The sequence below is a fragment of the Toxorhynchites rutilus genome, chromosome 3 (assembly GCF_029784135.1).
Source record: "Toxorhynchites rutilus septentrionalis strain SRP chromosome 3, ASM2978413v1, whole genome shotgun sequence".
Classification (NCBI taxonomy): Eukaryota; Metazoa; Arthropoda; class Insecta; order Diptera; family Culicidae; genus Toxorhynchites; species Toxorhynchites rutilus.
Window position 1 is genome coordinate 20,776,321 of NC_073746.1, and position 20,394 is coordinate 20,796,714.

A 20,394-nucleotide genomic window follows, 5' to 3' on the forward strand; every position below is an offset into this window, starting at 1 on the left:
TTCTTCTTACATATGTGAGAAATTGGGTTTGGTCTCTTGAAGAGAGAAACCTACCGGAAGAAGCAGCCGTTAGCTGCCATAATATAGCGAAGTCTGTGGTTAATTGCCACAGTTCGGACACCCAGATCGAAAAGATGTCCTCATCTTGACAGTTTTATGCATACTATAATTAATGGAAAAAACTATTACAACAATTCACTGCTCATTTGGCTGCTCCTCTTCTTCGTCGGCATCTTCACCGATTTCGTCAAGGTCAACAACAGAGCACCAGCGTTTCATCCGGTCGGCTGAATATACTGTACGGAACTTCCGTCCAGCGTGATTGCTTCCTGGAACGTCTCCGATTTGGTAGCGATCATTCTCCAACACCTTCGTTACAATGAATGGTCCCTTATAACGGGGCTCCAGCTTCCTGCTTCCACCGGGTATAAACTGATCCTTCTTCACTAAAACCAGATCATCAACCTTGTACCGCTCTCGTCGTTACCCTCGTCGTCGAATTCGGCGAATTATTGATCGCCCATTGTACCTGCTTGACACTATCATCCCATTTTCTATCATCTGCGTCAATCATGCTGCGCAGCGCCGTCAGAATCGTTTTGTTACTGCGTTCTACCTGGCCGTTACCACGGGGTGTTCCAACAGCAACCTTTAGATGCTCCAACCCGTTATCAATACAATACTTCTGGAATGCCTTAGCCGTGAATACCGTTCCTCTATCCGTGATCACACGAGCAGGCAAACCAAAAATGCTCGCAATCTCCTCCATCATATTCAAAACTGGTCCTGTTTGCGTCGATTTAATCGCCTTAATCAACACAAACTTCGTGAATCCACAAACACACACCAACAGGTGTTCATTTTCCTTCGACGAACGAAGGAATGGACCCAAATGGTCCAGATGCACCGTATGGAACGGTATTGGCGTCTTGGGAATGGGATGTAGGAAACCTTCTTCGCGTCCAACCTTTCCTTTATGGAATGCGCACTTCGGACAAGCCGTAATGTATGCCCTAATATATTTCCTCATTTTGGGAAACCAGAACTGCTTCATCAGCATTTGTAGCACTTTTTCTTCGCCAAAGTGGCCACGATCGTCGTGGAAGCTTTTCACTACTCTCCAACGGATCCTAGTCGGAACCACCCAACACTTTACTCCATCCACTAGTCGATAAAGACGATGGTTTTCCAGAACGTAGCACTGTTGCGTTTGGCGGTCTTCGTCCGTCAGTGGATCTCTGCACAGCTTGTCAATAGTCTCGGTCAGTTTTGTATCTTGTCGCTGCAGCGAAACTAGAAAGTCAGAGTTGCTAATCTCAATCGCCAGCATATTCTCCACCACTGTTTCTATTTCCTGGGGTTCTTCAACAGGGTTTCTGCTGATGGCATCAGCATGCTTCATGCAGCTACCACTTCGATGTTCCAGCCGGAAGTCATATTCCTGTAGCTTCAGGAAATACCTCGCCACACGGTGATCCATCTCTCGCTTTCGATAAGCATCACGAACAGCAGAACAATCTGTACGGATGACAAAAAATCGTCCAAGCAGATACATACGAAATCGTTCCACACTTGCCACGATCGCCAGCATTTCCAGATCATAGCTATGGTATTTCGCCTTAGTTTCACTGGTTTTACGACTGAAGAATCCTATCGGCTTGAAACCTCCGTCTGTCTTCATCAGCAAAATTCCCGCTAGTCCACCGCTCGACGCATCGGTATGAAGCTCCAAATCCGCCGATGGGTCGTACAACACCAACAGTGGTCGAGTAGTTAGAACATCCTTTATCTGCTCGAAAGCCTGAGATTGATGCACGTCCCAGCTGAACACAACGTCTTTCTTCAGCAGTTGATATAGCGGGGATGCTATCAGACTGAAATTTTTAACGAACCGGCGGAAGAATCCCGCTAAACCCAAGAATTGCCGTACTTCATGAACCGTCTTAGGTGTGGGAAATTTTTTTACCGCCAGCGTTTTCGCTTCACCTGGTTTAACTCCTTCGCCAGTGACCTCAAATCCCAGGAACTCTACCTTCCGCATAAAGAAACAACTTTTCCTTAAATTGATTGTGAATCCCTCTCCTCGAATCACGTCTAGCAGAACCACAAATTTGTTGAGCACCTCCAACTCTTCTTGTCCGGCCACGACGAGGTCATCAATATAGGCCACCACGACAACGCCGCGCTTACGAGCGTGTTCCACCATTTTATTCACTGCTCGCTGGAAAACAGCACATCCATTGGCAAATCCGAAAGGCACGCGCAGGAACCGGTAGTGACCTTCCGTTGTCGAAAATGCAGTGTAATTCTGGCTCTCTTCATCAAGAGGAATCTGGTAGTATCCACTGTATAGATCTACAGAGATGAACACCTGTGCCCCTGCCAGCTTATTTAAGCATGTATCTATATCCGGCATTGGAAAACGATCTTTAACCGTCTTAGCGTTAAGCATACGATAATCCACGGCCATCCGGAACTGCTTATTCTTTTTCGGGACTAATACCACACGACTGTTAAATGGCGATTCTGTTTCCTGAATGATTCCCGCCTCCAGTAGCTCATTCGTAATCTCTGCAAGCGCTGATTCCTTAGCGTATTCCATTCTTCTGGGCTTTACGAACACTGGCTCATTATCCTCCAACCGGATCTTCATTTCAGTGGACTTTGCTCTGCCCATCTCCTTCAAATCCAAAGCGAAACAATCACGGTAATCTCGTACCACTTCCAAAAGTTTCTGTGTATTCTCCGTGCTCCCTCCACTAGTTATCATATTTTGATCAATGTTACGGCCTTCTGACCAATCTATTTTGTAGATGTTGGCTACTTTATGTTCCTCTTCGAGTGAACTAATCGCATCAGTCGAATCTTCAACGTCCCACTCAAAACATACTTTGTCCTTTCGCTTCACCATCACTAGATCGTCACGTTCGATAATGTCCTTCCCAATAACTATCGGAATATCCTGCGCCCACTCCGGTACTACGGCCAGCGAAACTTCAAGCTCCAATCCGTCAACGCGCATTTTTGCCGTGACCTTCTCCGTTACTTTCACTTTTTCGCTCTTGCCGAAACCTTGCAACATAAAGTGGCATGAAGAAATTTTGCCCACTTTGTGCTTGAACTTCTCCCAAATCGTTGATCGATCGGCGCCCGAATCAACGTGAGCTTCATAATTTCCTCCCGCCAGTTTCACCGTTTTCCTGAACAAGCTTTTCTTGTCCACCACTCTCATCAAGCTCGTGCCACTGGCTCCCTTGGGTTCTCTTTTCTCTGCCACTTGTGAGCCTAAATTAGCTTTACAGTCCCGTTTCACGTGTCCTTCTTTTGAACACCTGAAGCATTTCACCTTGGGACACTTTCTTGCCACGTGTCCTGCTTCATGACACTGATAGCAGCTTAATTCACCATCAGCACTCCTGGCCTTCCTACCACCATTCCACGTTGCACCAGTTGAACGTTGCATACCTCCACTACTGCGACTTTGTGATGGGGTTATAGCCTCCACATTATCAACCCATCGTAATTGCTCTAGGAGCCCTTGTACAGTTTCGGTTCTGTATACCGCTAGCCCCGATTTCTGCAGAAACGATTTCAGTCCACTCATGATGTATGTCACAATTACATCCTCCGTGAAACCGCCTTTGCGACCCATGGCAGCCATCTCGTACACATACTCTTCAACCGCTTCATTGGGTTTCCACTTCCTCGCCGACATCAAATTGTGGTAATAAACCGGGTTCTTCTTGGTCGGAAAACCTTTTACTATTTCCGTTTTAAAACTTTCCCAATCTCGGGATGCCTCTTGATATCCCTCCAATCACAGTTTTGCACAGCCACCCAAGTTCAATCGCGCGCAGTGTAACCTCAACTCATTCGACCAATTATAACTATAGCCCGTGTCGTCAATCGATTTCACCCACATTTCCGCGGAAGCACAAGTCGGTGAACTAGGATCGAAAACAGTCACATATTCTTGAAGTTCACGGATGTCCGGCAATCTTGGCATATTTTCGTTAGCTGATGACCGTGACGGCCTTTCACCTGTCTGCGTTTGTCGCAATGCATCCAGCTCTTGTTTGAGAGTGGCTATCTGAGCCTTCAGATCTGCCTCCATTGTGGTCGGTTTCACTGACACTTTCTCTCTTCGATCCGATACTTTGGGAGGTAAATGGTCCAGATACACACGATCCGAAACTTCGTCACAGCTTTCCTCTTCAGATCCGGACATAAGCAAACGACTCGAATAGCTCTCCGGCGGTAGAGCTATCTACACTCGCCTTCGACTCGGTATCTCCCCGACGATGGCAATACCTACTCACGAGAACAACACAGATAGTCCTAGAAAATCTATCTTTTCTCCGACACCGAATTTTCCCGGTGATTGATTTTTTTTACCGCTATCGTTAAACCGAAGCAAATGGGTATTTATAACTAATCAGTCTCGTTGGCACACTGTTTCGCACGATCAGTTTATCTTTCTGTGGTTTCTCTATTGACCTCTACCACACTTTACACAAAGCTTCTCTTGATCACACCATTAGGTCAGTCTATTCACTGGTGGCTATCGACCTTTCCTTTTGTGCAAAGAGCACATGGAGGAACGCGGGACGGTATCTCTGATGGTAATTATCAATTTACCATAAAGTTCTGTTCACTTCACTTTTATTTGACCTGCTGGAGGTTCGCGATTCGTATCCTGTCTACAGAATGTGAGAAACTAGGAATATTTGAAGGGAATGAAACTCGATTTTCGGACATCGACTCAATAAACGTGTGGTCAGTCTCAAGGCTTACTGTACTATCTACTTTTATTAATCCATTCTTCTTACATATGTGAGAAATTGGGTTTGGTCTCTTGAAGAGAGAAACCTACCGGAAGAAGCAGCCGTTAGCTGCCATTATATAGCGAAGTCTGTGGTTAATTGCCACATGTGTTTTTCCCTTATCTCGCGTAAGATCGACAAAGCGGTAAACAACTAATGGCTGGATAGATTTTTGTATAAGATCCCAAGAAACGACGGAAATATATTACTCTCGATTCGACAACCATAGAAGCGTCTTATTTTGTGAAGTCAGTTCATCTAGGTACACTTGCCTAGATCTAGGGAGTTCAGTTCCCTAGATTATAAAGGGGGTATATATATACAGCCATTCCATGCCAATCCGATATAGTGGCTCTCAGATTTTCGTGAAAAGTGGTGGTTTTGTTCTTTATCGCAAAACATTAGACCCGTATTTTTTGTATTTTTTCAGTAGGGTGACCATTTCCATTTTAGGGTTGTCCGAAAAATCAACTTTTTCCCCTTTTTTCCAAAAATGACTTTTTTCATAAATCATAACTTTTGAACCGATTCAGATGATCGACATGTCAAATTAAAGCCAATCACCAAGCCGTTCTTGAAAAAAATACTATACTTGTAGAAAATTTTAATTATGTTCTCGTTATTATTGATTGTATTCGTTTTTTATTGTTTTCATAGTCTAGGGACCCAAGGCGCTATATTTTTTAATATTTTTTCTGAAAAGCTGAGGATTTTTCACATAACATATATCGAAACCAGAGAGTTGTTTTTTTTCGTTTTTGAGTTGTGATTTTGCAAAATTAACCGATGGTCCAAAAAATAATTTTTCTTTTTCTCTCCAAAAATGACTTTTTCCAAAAATTTATAACTTTTGAACTACTGAACCGATTAAGATGATCGATATATCAAATTACAGCCAATTAGCTAGTCTTTTTGAAAAAATTACCCATTTGCCAATTAATTGAATTCAAGTCGCATACATTCAGTCTAGTCGCATAGAAATATGGAACGAAGACTGCAAACATGTTAACTTTGAAAAATCATAACTTAAAAACGAAAAATAACACATCTCTGATTTTTGGATATGTTATGTACAAAAGATTTCTCAGCTTTCAAGAAAAAATATCAAAATATATGGCATCCTTGGTCCCTAAACCATGTATAAAAAACTAATAGAATCAATAATTACGAAATCAAAATCAATTTTTTTTTCGCAAGTCTATTATTTTTCAAAAACGACTATCTAATCGGCTTTAATTTTATGTGTCGATCATCTGAATCGGTCCAGTAGATCAAAAGTTATGAATTTTTGTGTATCCGTTTAGCATGGAATGGCTGTATAACGGGTGTTAAATAAAAAATGAGAATTTTTTCAATCACATATAAAAAAAAAATATTTTTTTTTCATCGATTTCAGTATTTTTTATTAATAACATAATATATTTTCTTCAAAAAAATGTCAGTGAATGTTTGAGTAAGGGCCGTGGTCTGCTGTTCGACGCAACATTGTCGCGATGCTCTCACAAGAAGGTTGTACGGCACTTACGTCCATTTTCCGGATACAATTCCTGATTCTTGTAGTCAGTTGCTTCGTGTCCTTGGCCCTCCAATTGTTTTTACACACTAGGGCACTGAGTGAGCCAAAGAAATCCCCTATTGGGCGGCACTGGGGCAAGTTTGTTGGGTTACGATCTTTTGGCACGAACGGTATCTTTTTCTCCTCAAGATACGCCAGCGTCTTCTTGACGCCTTGTCCGGCCAGAAGACGTACTTCCCATCCGCGTGATGCTCGTTTAGGAACGGCAGCAGGATTTTATTGAGGCACTCTTCTCGATAGATTTGTTGGTTGATTGCCAGACCGCTCGGCTGAAACCAAGGCTTTGAAATGCCCCGGTCGGAAATGGCGATGTACAGCATAACCTTTTCTTCAAACTTGTGCTTGAACTTGTATTTCACTTCAGGCGGTGTGGATAACTTGTCGCTGGAGTAGTAATTATCATTTCCTGGAATATGCGTTTTGGACAGCGGAAAATAGCTTTCGTCGTCCAGAACGAAAGACGTCCCGCGGTATTTTTTGGTCATCCACCGACACTGTGATTTAACCGTCTCAATCTGCTCCTCCGTGTACTCCGGCGACCTCGTCTTCTTCCTGCAGACGATTCCTTCCATCTTGAGGGTCCGATGGATCAATACGTGGGAGCAGCCATATTTCCGACCGGCGTCACGCAGGCTGGTTGCGTCCTTGTTGTCAAACAGCTTCTTTAACGATGTCTTCCTCTGCTTCGTCATTATCGTCACCGGACGACCACTTCCGATCTTCCGCTCTACGTTCAGGGAACCCAGGATACGATATACCGTACTGACAGGTACATTTTCTTCCTTAAAATGTGCCACCGTGAACTTTTTTTTCCTTGCTGGAAATGCGTTTCGTAGAACCGTACAATGCGTTCGCGGAGCACGTGCTGTTTCGACGCCATCTTTGCTTTGACTAAATTCAAACTAGCAAAACCAAACACGCCTACTATTTCTAGGGAGCCCAAAGAACAATTTTCTTGGAGAAAGGAAATTTTACGCTCTTTATTTGAGTTACTGAAAGGTATTGAAAAAAATCTCATTTTTTATTTAACACCCGTTATTTATAATAAGTTGAGAAAGTTGGGGCCTTCCAAAAACACAGTGCCATGGCGTACACTATTTCAGTCCTCCTGGTTATCTAAAACAAAAACAAAAAAAAAACACCATAGATTCTTAATCAGTTAAGATGCCTCTATTGTATGAACCTCGGACAAGGCAATAAAAATGTTTTTGTATAAACTGGTAGTCGTTTGTTATTTTAAATTTGTAGTTTAGCACGTTTTTCAGCATTTCCAATTTTTAAAAAATAGTTTAATGGAAAAAGGATATTTTTTCATTGGTTCATGCGATAGAGAGATGTATGAAGATTGTGTTCATATAAAATTGGAATAAATCGATTCAGTAGAACTAGAGATATCATGTATGCCAGCTTGGAGAACAAGTTTCGTAAAAAAAAGGCGTTTGAAATTTTGAGTCAAGGCTGTATTAGATAAGATATCGCATCATAAAAGTATCTATATCTTGGTAAATAATTGGAATTTCAAAAAATCCTTCCAAGGCCATATTCTGGAATGTGTAAGCTTTAGAAATATGATGCGTGACTCTGAGTTATTGTTCTTGATTGTGTGAAATGAGATGAGCGGGAAAACGAGTGCCGTTTACCCGGGTTGAATGGTGTAAGAGGCAGTAATGGAGTATTTTAATTCCTAAACTTTCGAAGTTTCATTTAACTACCTAGAAATTGAATTTCAAATGTCGATACTTTTTTCATGATAACTATTGCGAATTGAAGTTTGTATCTATTCTTGGGTAGCGATGAGTTATCTAGATAAGTCAAGTAAAAAAATCTTGAAGAGTTTGCAATGAATTGATCGGTGGTAAATTCTAACTATTGTAGGCTTGTTTTTCTAACGGTGTTCAACTATTTGAATGCTATACCACCAAAATTGATTTTTAGCTCATGTTTTGTCATCCCGATTTATGACACTAAATGAGACATAACATAACAGAAAATGTATTGTGAGTCATGACAAATACTGGTAAGCATGTGTATAATATACATGGTACAGCAATGTAAGATTCATACGAGCAAGCGAAACAAAAGACAATTAAGCTTTCCGCATACACGGCCCAGACCGAGATAGATATTGTTCTCCTTCATGCGCTCCTTTTTTACTCTTACAAAACACTTCCCAACTTCATTTTATAATCAGGTGCAATATCACGTATTTGCTGAAAAATTGCTGAAGCATCATTAGCATTGTGGATAGCGTGGTCGTGTAAAATAGCTTTGCATTCCAGTCGGCCTTGGTTCGATCCCCATTGACGTCGTATGGACTTTTTTTTTGGTGCAATCCCAAATGAAATGAGAAAAGAAAATAGAAAGAGATGTCTGCACGCCAGTTTTAAGCTTTAAAAACAGCTCATTATTTGCGCATTTGACTCTCCAGCACACTGAATGGCATCATTTCTGCCAAAGATGAAATGTTTTCTGTCAACGCTAGTTTGGGTGTAGAATGTTACGAAAGGGTCACCAGGGCTTGGGATGGAATGTTAAAATGATATTCGCCGCTAGAAGGGTCGCCTCTAAAGCGTGGTTCCCTAGCGATTGTCATGGAAAGGATAGTTGTTAGTGGGGACAGGTAAAAATCAGGACTCACTAAGGTAAGTGATGTGATTATGTGAACGCAAACTATCGACCACTCGACGAAACAAAAACCCTAAAATCTCGTGTCACGACACGGGACAGAAATTAGTATCCGGGCAGAGATACAGAGTAGGGACTGAGTATCCTGAGAAGGAAAACCTGTAAAATTAAACCGACTACATATTGTATTATTGAACGCATTCACGTATTATCGATCTAGACATATATTGCCGTGCACCCGTGGCCGAGTGCTTAGCGTCTCACATTATCATGCCGGGTTCGATAATGGGACGCACATTATCATGCCGGATTCGAATGGGTTCGATTCCCATTCTGGCCGGGGGATTTTTCGTCATAGAATTTTCCTTCGACTTGCACTGTGGTCACGCGTATTCTAGAGCTTGCCCCTCGGAATACATTCAAGGCGTGTTATTTGGCTTAAGAAATCTCAACTATGTATTAATAAATGACGCTAGTTAATGCATACGTTGAGACGGCAAAAGTTTCATAGGGAACGTTAACGCCATTCAATAATAATAACATATATTGCCTTATTGGAGGTAAAAAACATTACAGGAATCAGCTGACCAAAATCGGGTAATTTTTATATCGAGCAATAGTAATTGAATCATATATAATCATTATACTATTTGCATTGAACGACATGTTTCGAATGTGTCGAAAATGTTTTTGAACGGGATATAATGGAGATGTTACTTTAGGAGGTAACTTTCCTATAAATCTCATGCATCATTTACACCCCGTATAGATTCTATGAACAGTTGGAAATTTTTCGTAAACCGTATTCCCACTTAAAATCAAATTTAACGCCACCACTGCCTTACGACATCACTTCCACCCTCTCTCTCTCGCTCTCTTTACCAACAGCGCTTTTCTTGCACAAGCATTCCACGAAGCATGGCAAGCTTAGCAAAACGTGGTTTGAAGATGACCACACTTCATGCTTCGTACGACGATGATTACTATGCACAAAAATGAACCAATGCTCACCAAAGTGGCTCGAACGAATTAACACAACACTGCACATCACTTTCTCTCGCTCTCCTTCATTTTCAAAGCTCATTCCGCGCTCATTCTCCACTCTCTCAACGCGGTGGAATGAACGCGGTACGGTACTGGTACTGCTATTTTTCCACCTTCGTCAAGTTCAAGTTTTCTTGCCTCTCGCCACCCAGCGGCGGCGCTTCGACCGATGAGGCTTTCCAGCTCTGGCGCGGAACCGTGGGGCTCAGTTGCGTTTTGGTGCTCGCGCGAATCGTGTCTACCGTTGTACGAATCTCGTCCCCGTGATCGATCGTGTTGGTAATTAGTAACATTATTGTGGTGAATTAACAGTGGTGAAAAACGTGTCCCCATAGAAAGTGCTGCTGTTCTTGTTGATCTCGTGTAGTGATTTATTTTTGGGGCGGCGAAAATTCCTCTCACCTCGGCCGGAGGAAAAGTAATCAAGGTGAAACGGCAACGGCAGAGAAAAAAAAATTGCATTCCATTCGTCGATCGGTACACGGGAGAAGTGGTTTAATTCGATCGGATAGAGCAGAAGCAGGAGTTGGGTTGGGTTGGCTTACTGAAAAGTCAGGTGGGCCCAAACAATCGTACGAGTGCTGCTGCTGCTTCATTTCGGGGAGAAGATCGAGAAAAGGTGATTTTACCCGTGCCAATTCTTGCTACAGTTGATGGTTTTTTTTTGTTGTTGTATTTGCTAGAGTGCAGTGACCTTATTTTGAGACTGCTGCTTTTTCATATCGCGTTGTGCTCTCCGGCTTGGAACTGCTCCAGGAATTCAAGTTTTGCAGTCGGCCGCAAGCTTCAGAGTGTGTGCGTGTGTGTGTGTAAGTGTGTTTGTGTGTGTAGAAAGAGGGTAAAGCTGGAGCTTAATAAATAAGTGATTGAGAGGTTGAGAGGTGGGTTTTTTTTTATTCCGGTTCCTGCATATGGTCGGGTCCGGCCGACCGATCCTCTCAAAGTGTGTTATTGTTGGCTGGATATTACATTACAACCGGAGAGAAACATGAAACAACATAAAGAAGAATAAGTAACAAGAACACGTATTTGCAATCCGTGACGATGCGAGACGATGTTTGACGGTAGTGCTGGTGATGCTGGTGATGGTGATAATAATGACGACTTGGATACAGAATAACTAATCAGAGAGATATCAATGGTGGAAGTGGAAGAAGTGTCACGAGAATTAACCTAAGCGAAGTGAATGAAATAGGTGAAAACTGGTTGGAGATAGATAAAGAGAAAGAGGAAGAGGCTCAGGAGTGATTTGGATGATAAGAAAATACCGCTACAGGTTTAATCGTGTGAGGCAACACAACTGCTTATAAAGGATTACAAAGTAAAGGGAAGAAAGCTCGCGAAGAAGATGAAACCGAGATCAGACATCGGAGTGAACACACCTGCGATGTTGTAGGAAAGGTTATATATTTGCGTTAGGCGTAGCAACATGGCTCGAAGAATTGCCTTAAGGCAAAGATCTGTGTCATGTTGTCCAATAGATAATAGTAGATCTTGTCCTGGTGAATGGAACAAGGAAGAAAGTCTGATACGATGGAATGGTTGTTGATTTATAGTTTACTAGCTGACCCGGCAAACTTCGTCCCGCCCTAAATTTATTTCTCATTATCACATCCATGGGTTCAATAGCAGAACTGTTCATTAATTGATCTTCTAATCTACCCTTTAAAATTATTTTTTACTAAAAAAATTCAATACTTTTGCCAAAATTCGACATTATAATATAAGATTAGTTTCAGACACAATTATCTTGCAAGATTTTTCATCCACACGCAAATAACATGTTTCTCCGTTACATGGCATACACGTTTGATACAGAAAACATGATAGAATAAAGACAGCCTTCAATCGGATAAATGCTTTCTCGAGTTTTGCTCTTATCTACACATTCGCCGATCCATTTTTATTTATATAGATACAGTGATAGACAGTCGTTTGGCCGCACTTGAAAAAAAAACTTGAAACACTTACAAAACAACTAGGAATGTTCTTTTTATCGGGATATTTATTTGCTGTAGTGATAGTATATTTAAGTCAATTTTATTGAAAGGACGTGCGTCACAATCACACACACACACACACACAAGGCGGCATCGGTGGAAATAAACATTCAAACGTCGTTTTTTCCCGAGACATACGTTTAGCCGCAGGACATAAAAATAGAGTTTTCGCATAATCATCAAGCCTTTATTTGTGTTTAAAAAAAAAGAAACTTGGGAATGTTCAATTTACAAGATAAATATTAGATGTGGAACGTAAGAAGCTGGTCAGATTAGTGATTTACGTAGAATTTAAAGGAATGGCGAAAAGTATTGATGGAAGAGGGGCGGAAAATAGTAAAGATATTCAGTGAACAAAAGTTTTCTAATCGCTTGATCGTAACAAAAATTGATCTATCTGAGAAAGTGGTACGGAATTTCTTCAATAGTGCCAGAAATATGGGATATAACGACCAACAAATGGGAACACAAAAGTAATTTTGCGTCTTAAAGGTCGAATAAGACACGAAGCAACCAGGAAACGATGTCCTGCTCATACATTAAAGCAGAATCGGTTGTTCCAGTAACGAAGAGGCATATTGCGCGCTTGAAACATCATGTGGAAGAAACCTCAAGGGAAGCCGAAACTGACCGCCACCCATAAGCAGAACCATCTCATTTTCGCCCGGCAATACATGGAATGGAAATTAGAATGGAGAAATGTTGTATTTTCCGCCGAAAAAAGTTCAATTTGGATGGTCCGGACTGTTACAGTTGCTATTGGTACAATTTAAGTCAACGGCATGTCGTGAGATCAAAGCGAAACTTTGGGGGCGGAAGTTTGATAGTGTGGGGAGCCGTTTCCTATCACAGCAAGCTTCTCATTTGTTTCATTTTCACCCGAATGAACTCCGAAAAGTATCTCCAATTACTGGAGGACGTTTTTATTGGCCACATTGAGAATGACGCTACCGAGGATGTCGTTTTTTCAGCAGGATTATGCATAGATGCACGTTTCCAAGCAATCGAAGGCATGGTTTGCCGAGAAGGACATTCCGCTTCTTGAATGGCCTGCTGGCAGTCGATTGCAATCCTGTAGAGACCCAATGGAGAATCCTGGCCGAGATAGTTTATGCAAACGGATGACAATTTGACAACATTTCCAGTCTCAAGGCAGGAAATGTTGGGCTATAATGAATATGGCAAAACTTTAAAAGCTGTCTGACTCGATGCCAAATCGAGTTTTCAATGTGATCCGAAATGGAGGTGGACATACTAATTATTAGCTACCGATAGGACTCGAAATTTGCCGCCCAAATTTTCTTTTATTGAAATTTTAGGATGCGGCTAAACGAATGTCCACCCTGATTCCACATATTCGAATTACTTAGAAAACAAAAAGTGAATTTATACTATTTTTAGAATGAATTCGATGAAAATAAACAATAATCGTCTTTTATGAGCAAAACTGTACAAAGAATTGACTTATTTTTAAAAATATTGAGGAAAAATAGGATGCGGCTAAACGAATGTCTACCACTGTAGAAGACGATATAGAAGTGCGTTTTATCGCACTCATTGCCTTAAGGCAATTTATTAAAATTCATTTTACTGCTTTCGAGCGAAGATCAATTTCGTTAGCGCAAACTTCAAATGGACTAACAACGCTTTTCAATATGTAATTGTAGAACATATGCGAATTGAATTTTTCGAATTTTCCCATTTTCCTTCAGAGTTTTCCGAAAATGTTCAATTCTCATGTTTGGTTGGAATATGTTTGGTTGAAATATGTGTGTTATTTTTATGGGACCCTCTCTCCATTCCAGAGAGGTGGGGGGGGGTGTATCATACCATCATAGAAACATTTCTCGTACCCAAAAACCCTTACATCCCAAATCTGGCTCCACTTGCTTGGTTAGTTCTTGAGTTATGCAAGTCTTAGGGAGGGGGAGAAGTGTCAAACCACCACCTCCGCCAAAGTTGATTCTGTTTGTATGATAAGTTCCTGAGTTATGCGGACATTTTTGCTTCATTTGTATGGCAGCAACACCCCCCTCCCCCTTATAGAGGGGGAGAAGTATCTATTCATTATAGAGATATTTCGTGCCCCCCTAAAACCTTCACGTGCCAAATTTGCGAGTTATGCAGAAATTTGTGTTTCATTTGTATGGCACACCGAATTCATCAAGTTCAGGCTCGTTTCGTTGAACAAATTTCTGTTGTGGACGGAAAACCGAGTTTTAGGTCTTTATTGAAAAATCATTCAGTGACAACTGGCAACTCTGGATTGTTGTGGTTCAACGTGTTAATTTTGGTGTCTGAAATGCGATGCGAGAATGTTGATGTTTATGAACATATGCAGAGGATAAGCATCGGCGATTTAACAGCGGTCGAACTCAGAAGAGCGCCTACCTCTAAACAACACATGTCACAATGAACATTCAGTGATGTGCACCAAAAAAATCCACCCCCATTTGAAATCAAAGTGTTCCAATATTAAATGTGTTCTCAAACTCCTCGGTATTCCAGTAAATATTTCCATAAATTTGTTTTACCGAAACGTAAGACTGATGCAAGAGCGGACACGCCAATCATCCGGAATGTAAAGAACACCCCACGAACGACCATTCGGGCGATTTAAGAAAGGTTGGATCTGGACCTCTTCAATCGCACCAATCGACGACACTTGGTGGAACGGGACCTGAAGAGCTACTTCGCTAAAAAGCGATCGAAGGTCACCAACACCAACAAAAAAACGACTTCAATTTGCAAAAGACCATGTCAACAAGCCACTGGAGTTTTGGAGGCGTGTTATTCGGTCGAACGAGTCTAACGGCGGACGAGCGACGAAGTCCTCCAGGAAAGGCATCTACAACCAACTTTGAAGCACGGTGGAGGAAACTTAAAGACTACCGATAATGACATCGACATTTAGTGCGAGAACCTGGAAGAATCCATGCTGAAAATGGAACTTCACCTTCCGGCAAGAAAAAAACCCGGAGCATTCTGTGAAGAAAACAGCAGCATTCTTCAGCAAAGCCACGACTTGAATCCTATTGATAATTTATGGGTGATTTTGACAACAAGGTGGACTGACTTTACGAACAATCAAATCTATTTTGCTGCGTTGAAAAAGCCTTGAGACGAGCTGGACCTCCAGCACTTTCGCAACCTGGTAGGAAATATGCCAAAGCATTGTCAGTTGGTTATCGAGAGGAAAGGGGGTCATATTGACTATTAACTATTTTTTTATTATGTTTTTTTTAAATAAACCATGAAGTAATTTTTTTATGTCATACTTTAAACGTATCCATTTAGGAACAAGTCATTTTTTGTTTTTCTTAAAAATAAATCAACGAATCTGAAATGCCAGAATGGTGCCTACTTCTACGTAGTATTGACTGGAATACCAAAAGGTTTGAGAAAAATGTTGAAACACTTTGATTTCGAATGTGGTTGGTTTTATGTTGCGCCCATAACCGTATAACACATAACACAAGGCTTTGCTATCAACGTTTAAGAGTTTTCCCTCTGTTCTTCCATTATCCAGTTAGACCGGACTGCGGAGACAGTTGATTTATCATTGTTGAGTTATTTATAGAACAGCAGCCCGATGTGTCTTGGCAGAGCAGAGCAGTTGTATGGATGAATCGATCTTATTTCGACCGTGGATCGATCTCCATCGCTGATGATTGTTGCGTGGACGTAGTTATTCTGTAACAACACAAAGATGGTTAATGAGGGCCCTGAGTTTTGAACTCACGATCGATCGCTTATCAAGCGAATGCGCAACCAATGTGGTTACGGAGACCCCCCAATGTGGCAACCTTGCCTTGATGAAAAATAGAAGTTATGAATCAATTTACTCTCCACCAGATTAGCAGACCGAAAGCAATTTTATATTGTTAATATGTGAATGAAGATAATTACTTTATGTTACTCGAATACTTAGATGACATAGTCCTGACCCTTACACAACTTTTTTTTCTATATTTTTAACTTCTTTACTGCTACAACTCTATCTATAATATAAAACTTCCCACCCACTTGCAGAAAATGTGTTACTTACAAAATATATTTCAAAGCGTATCGCTAATTTCATTCAATATTTTTCGAAAATCTGTTTCTATTTTTACAAAAATAGATCACGAATCTCAATGTCGTCTATGTCAAATTGCCATGCATTATCACATTATCAGAACTTGATTGTTACTCTGACTCGATCGTATCTCAGAATACGGGTGAGTAATTGATCAGTAGACGAATCTGGAGTTTCCGAGACAATTACACTTGCATCGATGCATTGCATTTTAGCCTGGCAATAGCGAAGGCTGTGACGGCGTTGCTTTTGATAGCTTTTTTGCAGTTGAATTTATTCGTCCTCACGCTGCTTCTGTCGATGTTTCTAGCTGAATTTATCTGATTGATGACAACATTTTGATTAGCATTCTGCTAACCGAACATGTGTGATCTGAAGAATTTCAATAATTCATTATGCTTATTCGATAAGGTTTCCAGTACCTCCTCGATGCCCATAGTTTTAGACGAATTAAAGTTACTTCCGCATGTGTGCAAGTTCGATGAAGCATACGCAGCGCCCTTTGTCATAAGTAAATTGGTCCTGTTGGAAAATTGAGCGACGGTTAATTTTTTTTATTTGGATGCTAGCTGGCCCGGCAAACTTCGTCCCGCCCAAAATTTGTTTATCGTTATCACATTCACGTTTTCTTACTAAGCGCACGTTCATGGGTCCAATCGCAGAACTGTTCATTGATTGATCTTCTAATCTTCCCTTTTAAATTATCTTTTACTATAACATTCCTAGTACTTCTACCTAAACTCGTCATTATAATCTTATTTTCAGACACGATTCTTGTTCAAGATTTTCCAACCACTTGCAAATAATATGTTCCTCAGTCCCATGGAATAAATATTTAAAAGCAGCCCTAAATCGGACAATTCCTTTCTCGAGTTTTGCTCTTATCAATACATTCGGTGATCCATTTTTATTTATATAGGTAGAAGAAGATATAGGAGTGCGATTTATCACATTGTAATCCATTTCCACTTTCGAACAAAAATCAATTTCGTTAGCGCAAACATCAATTGTACTAACAACGCTTGTCGTTATGTCATTGTAGAATGCGTATTGAATTCTACGAATTTTCCCTTCTTCCTTCAGAGTTTTCCAATTGTCATGTTTGGTTGAATTATGTATATTATTTTCACGGGACCCCCTTTCCATTGCACAGGAGGGAGAAACATTATAGAAACATTTCTCGAATCCAAAAATCTCCACATCCCAAATTTGGTTCCATTTGCTTGATTAGTCTTTGAGTTATATAGAAATTTGTGTTTCAATTGTATAGGAGCTCCCCATTAGAGAGGGGGGAGGAGTGTCGATTCTCCATATAAACGTTTCGCACCCCCCAAAACCTCCACATGCCAAATATGGCTCAATTTGCTTGATTAGCTCTCGAGTTATGCAGGAATTTCTGTTTCATTTCTATGAGAGCGCCCCTTTAGAGAGGGTGAGGAGAGTCGAGCTAGCATACAAACGTTTATCGATCCCTAAAATCTCTATATGCTAACTATGATTCCATTTGTTTGATTAGTTCTCGAGTTGTTCAGCATCTTCGCCCACCCCTCTTTAGGGAGGGGAAAGGAGTGTCAAAGCACCATAAAAAAAATATTGTTCCCATTTTTTTCCCCTGTTGGATGTGAACCACTGCGTCCATTATTCTGAACTATTGTGGTATATCCCATTTTTTTATACTCCACTTCAAGCTTACCTACTGCTTATTGATGAAGAAGTAGACTGAAAGCTATAGCGGGATAGGTGCCAATCAGGAATACTCTGTTTGATAAATTTTATAATCCTGATCGGCGACGCAGACCAAATTTCCTTGGGCTCGAGAATAGCCTTATCGAGGTATTGAAGTCTGCGTCTAGTTAGAGCTCCACAATTACAGAGCAAATGTTCCGAGGTTTCGCTTTCGGTATTGCAAAAACGACAAATATCATCTTGCACTCAACCTATGTTTTTGAGATAGTATTTACTCGGACAGTGTCCTGTTATAAGGCCCGTGATTGTGCTGAAGTCTTTCTTGTTAAGACTCAGCAATTGTTGAGTAATTTTAATACTCGGCGTGATAAATTTTTTTGACTGGTTAAGTTGTACCGCCAACCAGTTGGCTAACACTTCCCGGTCTTCCCATTGCTTCAGCTCACCTTTCAACACACAGTCAGAAATTCCACAGAATGGTTCTGGACCAGTGAAAGGTGAGCTTGAGTCGTTCCTGGCAAGTTCATCTGCTCGCTCGTTTCCCTCTATGCCACAATGGCCAGGAATCCAGTACAGTTGTACCGAACTTATCCGACTTAGTTGCCGTAAGAGGAGAATGCATTCCCAGACAATTTTTGAGGAGCATTTAGAGCTTTAAGTGCCGCTTGACTGTTTGAGAATATGCAGATGTTAGCATGTCTATATTTTCTTTTAAGGCAGACATTTGAGCATTCTATTATCGCAGCTATTTCTGCTTGAAAAACTGTTGGCCAGTTTCCCATAGCTACAGAGATTTTTGTTCTGGGACCATACACTCCGGCACCTGTTCTGATTCCCATTTTTGACCCATCAGTGTAGAACATGATTGAACCATTACGAACACTGGGACCGCCTTCATCCCATATTGAACGAGAAGGTTCGATTACACTGTATGGAATGTCGTAGTTAGTCCTAGGTTCCATCCAATCACTGTTCATCTCTGAGGATGGTCCTACGGGTAAGAGCTTCAGGATGCTCAAGTGACCAATTTTGTCTCCGTCTAGTATTTTTTTTTTCATTGTTTAAGCTTTAGATTGCTTTTCCTAGCCTCTAGCTGAACATGTTGATTCAGAGGTAGCAAGTGCCTTCGAGGGTGTGCTTCGCATTGCTCCAGTAATTGCAACGCATGCTAGTCGTTGGAGTTTGTTTAGCTTTTTTTGTAGCTACAGTCTCCTTGGTCTTTGGCCACCATACTAATGAGGCATAGGTTATCCTAGGCCGCACAATGGCAGTGTAGACCCACATTACCATTTTTGGTTTAAGGCCCCATGTTCTTCCTATCATTTTAGAACATGCCCATAGGGCTGTATTGGCCTTACTGATTATTGCATCTAAGTGCGCATTCCAGTTGAGTTTAGCATCTAGGATAACACCTAGATATTTCACTGAAGCGCTGTATTTTATTTCCACTCCCCCAAGATATAAAGACTGCAGATGCTGTTTTTTTCTTTTTGGTGAATGGAACAATTGTTGTTTTTGAGGGATTTATGCTCAGACCTTCTGTGGTACACCAAGTTTGTATAAGGTTTAAGGCAATCTGCATTCTGCTCGATATCACGTCCTCGAACTTGCATCGTATCATTATGACTAGATCATCGTCGAAGCCCACAATTTCAAAACCTTTTGCCTCTAAACTTGTCAGAAGGTCGTCAACTGCTAGTGACCAAAGGAAAGGTGATAGAACGCCTCCTTGTGGGCAACCCTTTGTTGCAATCCTATATTGTTCCCTAAAACCTCCAGATGCCAAATTTGATTCCATTTGCTTGATTAGATCTCGAGTTATGCTCAAATTTGTGTTTCATTACTATGGCAGCCCCCCTTAGAAAGGTGAGAGGGGTGGTGAGCCACCTTAGAAATGTTTCTTGCCCCCTAAACTTGATTAGTTCTTAAATTATGCAGAAATGTATGTATTTGCATAAAAAAATATTCAATTTATTTAGAAAAATGGATTTTTTTCATAGTGTCACCCTAATTGGTAGAGGAGCTGGTACAAATTCGGTACCCCGTGGGTAATTTGGTACCCACCCGGATCTCCGGCGGTAATGAGCGCACTCTGGTGGTGAATAAAAAAAAGTGTTCTAGTAATATATTAACAAACGTCAAATGCCAAAAACCCAAAATATCTGTGTTTTAAAAAAAAATCAAGTTTTGTTGTTTTTGAAATCTCGAAAATTTTTCATTTGGGTCTTTTGAAAAGTCATTAAAATCGAATAGTGAGCTGATTTTAAATATTAAAGCTAATTTGGATAAAAAAAATAGATGTTCTTCAACGAATTCGAGTAAGTGTATCGAGATTTTAATCACAAATTTCATAGATTTCATTCCAAAGTGGAAATTCGGTATGCGGGTAATTTGGCACCCCAATGTAAACATAGTGTTGATGATACACTATGCTAAGTATTGCATGCCCATGCAATTTTAATTTACTTTACTTTTTTAGTTAGAAATAAATCGAGATGAAATTTGTTCACTATTTCTTGAAAAAAATGTTTTTTTGTTCCTCTTTGTTTTGTAAAATTGCAT

The 20,394-nt window shown here is 40.8% G+C and overlaps 1 protein-coding gene across 3 annotated transcripts in view; it reads left to right on the plus strand.

Moving 5' to 3' along the window:
* Window positions 1-20,394, plus strand: part of LOC129775943 (protein phosphatase 1 regulatory subunit 14B) — a 260,278-nt gene that overhangs the window by 77,533 nt on the left and 162,351 nt on the right. The window contains exon 1 of one of the 3 annotated variants that reach the window (XM_055781231.1): window positions 10,261-10,687. The exons of 1 other annotated variant lie outside the window; for it this stretch is intronic. The gene's annotated coding sequence lies outside the window, so the exon portion shown is untranslated. Of the gene's footprint in view, window positions 1-10,260; window positions 10,688-11,339; window positions 11,470-20,394 lie in introns of those variants that run through there. One more of the 3 variants, XM_055781233.1, reaches the window with a different exon arrangement.